Raw genomic sequence first — 3,398 nt, forward strand, 5'->3', positions numbered from 1 at the left:
CAAGCAGCCCAGTCTATCAAAAGAGAATATCATACAACCAGGAACAGCTTTTGATTTGTTCTATTCCAATAACCTGAGAAAAGTTTATGGACATGCATTGCTGCCTAGACCTCAATTTTCACCAACCTGCATACTGGTTTGAATTTATAGCTTCGCATCCCCACAGTAATGTAGGCAAAAAATTTACAGGCTGATTATCTGCTACTTCATAGGAAGAAAATTAGAGTTGATTTTATAACCGTACAACAGATATTTGGTCTTTGATACTTTGAGTAAGGACGGGCAGTTTGGCTGCTCCAATTAAAATGCCAAAAAAAAAAAAAAAAAAAGGAAAAAAATTGATGAACTTTATTGAGAAAGAAGCTTTCAAAATGTAATTTATATTCTTTAGAAATGTTCTCAGAGAGTAAATTAAATGTATACCCTTATATGTAAACACTATTTGTACAGCAGTCATGTTATAAGTTTAATAAAAAATGATGTATCACCCCTGTTTGTAAGATTTATAATTCACATGGCAGTAGTGAATCTGGGAGCCTGGCCCCAATGCATTTTCTATACTTAACTCTGTTATCTACGGTAGGAGGATGCTTACAACATAGACAAAAAGGGGCAAAAATAGTTTGGTATTTTTACTTGACTTCTTTTTTTTTTTTTTTTAAGGAGACACTATTAAATTTGAAAGCTTGCATCTGAAAAGGCCAGAGTTACCCATGGGGTTAATGTTTCTTAGCAAGACATGTTTAGGCAAATCTATCCACTGTACTTTTATTAGCAGGTAATGAAAAGGTGTAAGTTAAAAGTGTGAAAGGACTCGGTGTTTTTTCGAAAACAGTACTTCAGCAAATAGCTTTATCTAGCAGAGTCTCTTTGTATTGTAATTACATATAATACAAATCTTCACAATAATTCAGAGAGAGAAAATGCTAATGTGCAGGTTGTGGCAGAAACTAAACCAAAGCAATGAGATTTGCAGTTACAGCTGATTCCCCATCTCACACTGTGATTTTTAACAATTTCTTTCCCTCCTTGTACGAGAGGGTTTGTGTCTCTGCTCCCTCTCTAAACTGCAAATACAAAACTTATTTCTCTCAAGCTTTTTTTTTGTGTTCCTTTTCCCCTTAAAGCACAAAAGAGAGAAACCCTCCAAACTGTTGATTAGAGTAGATAGGAGTTGGTAGGAGAAACTATGAAGAGTTTCTAGCAGTGAAGCAGGATTTATAGTAGGAAATAACTCCTAACATCCTTTCCAGATTTCTGCTCCAGTTTTGAAAACATGCAAAATTTCTTTGACTTTACCACAACAGCTTGAAGGACCAGCTTGGATAAATATGTATTTTTGTGATCTCTATTGGTTTTGCACATATGGTATCATCTACCTGATTGATTGTAAGGGTTCCATTGACTAAAAACTGAAGGGATTTTGGTGTATACATTCATTTTGAAAATACATATTCATTGTGGGGCATGCCACAATCCCCTAAACGTGAAGTCACTGCCATGCACAGTGTTGGTGTCTCTCTTGTAATGAATCACTGGCTGATGGACCTCGTCGGAGTCCTGACACTTCACCCTCCCGTGGGTGGCTGCTGCTGCCCTCCAGCTCCCAGTCATGTCCCCGACTCCAACGAGAGGGCAAGGGGCTGGCTGCTCTCCCCACCAGTCACCTCCTCCAAACCACAGCTTTTAGATCAGAACATTTCTGTCTTTTTTTTTTTTTTTTAATTTTAATTTCAACAAGGCCAAATTAATTGTTTGCAAAATGAAGAAACGGATCCTGCAGCAATCTTATCCCTCTGATAACTCCTCACAATTTGCAATAGAGTTCCCTCCAGCATTGGCCACGGAGCAGGAACTGTATTTCTTTTTTTAAGATTTTTTTTTTCTTCTTCTTCCCTTCCCACCACCACACACAACCTGTGAGACAGACTATATTAAAAAAAAAAAGGTAAAACAAATAACGGCCTTCACGGGGAAACATGTTGTTTCTTTCTCCCCTCTCTTTTACATCCTTATATCTGACCCTCATCTAGATCCCCCAGTCAGTGACAGAAATATTGACATCAGCCAGGGAAAGATCAGGTTTCTTTACACAGGGGACAAGTCCTGTAAACTCTACCGTGTTGACAGAACCAGGTCCCGTGCTGGTGGGTCCTTCTGGTGGCCTGGAGAAGGTTTAAACACCGCTCCTGCTCCACTGTAGCCCAAGGGAGCTTTCTCATTAACTTTCATACCAACATCATTACACCTTAAAAATAAAAAGAGATGGATTTTACTACAGGAGGAACACTACCTGACTCTCTAGGTAGCCTTACTGCCCACAGCAAGATATTTCTGTTGCGTAGAGTATCAAGAATACCACAATCTGGCCCCAAATTAATTTTAAGAAAGCTGAAAGTCAGTTGAAAAAAACTTGTATTTGTATCTGCATTTTTACAGTCGAGCTGTAAACTCCTGATAAACAGAGGCCACAGTGGAAATGCTGACACAAACTTCTGCTTGGCATCGGGAACCGCCTGTTACCTGCTCTGGTGAGAGAATTCATAGGTTCGTGATGAAGTAGGGGCACTTAGGGTTTCTACAGCATTTTCCTTTCTATTATAAACACTTGCTTAAAACCCAGTCCTTCAATTTTTAGCCACAGCTTTATCTCAGAAAAGGCTGAATAGGTACTTAAAATATTTTTCAAGAGAAAGAAAGAGGAGAGAGAGAGAGAACCCCCTGCCCATTCTTCTGAAATTTAAGTAGGCAGCCCTTGAAAGATCACTGAGAAAAGTCTGTATTTTCTCAGGTTTAACTAAATAATTTATGCATACTTTCACTTTGGCATGATGAAGCAATTTTAGCCTTTAAAACCCACAACTACTCAGGAGGGAAAAGGTCTGGTTCCTGCAACTTAAATAATTTAAACATCCAGGTGGAAATGCTTTCAACGCTGCTCCTTTCTGAGACAAAGGAGGAAGACTCCAAAACTCTGAGACACCAAGAAGAAAAGGAGTGATAAAAGAGTCAACCTCGGATGCATTCAATATTGAGGGGAAACCCAGCATTGTTCACTGGAAAAAGACAACCAGAGAGACACTTAGAGTGCATAAATCCGCTAGGTAAAAATGCTTTTGGAAAAAAAAAAAAGAAAAAATTATTGGCCTAAGGCTACAACAAACATACTTTCCAAAAGAGCACGGCAAAAATATCCCTCTACCCTCTAACCCAAGTCAGAAATGGTTTGTGTACGCTTAAGGGTTAGGCAGATGTTAGGGGTCACTGAAGAAGCTGTGTGAAAAACTGCACCACCAGCACCGGCTTCTGAATTTACAGAAATGAATACGTCGTCTAACTCATAGCCGAGCAGCTTCGTGCTGATGAGAAATTAAAAGTACCCAGGCTACTTCACTCTT

The sequence above is a fragment of the Antrostomus carolinensis genome, unplaced genomic scaffold (assembly GCF_000700745.2).
Source record: "Antrostomus carolinensis isolate BGI_N321 unplaced genomic scaffold, ASM70074v2 scaffold20356, whole genome shotgun sequence".
In the NCBI taxonomy this organism is placed as follows: domain Eukaryota; kingdom Metazoa; phylum Chordata; class Aves; order Caprimulgiformes; family Caprimulgidae; genus Antrostomus; species Antrostomus carolinensis.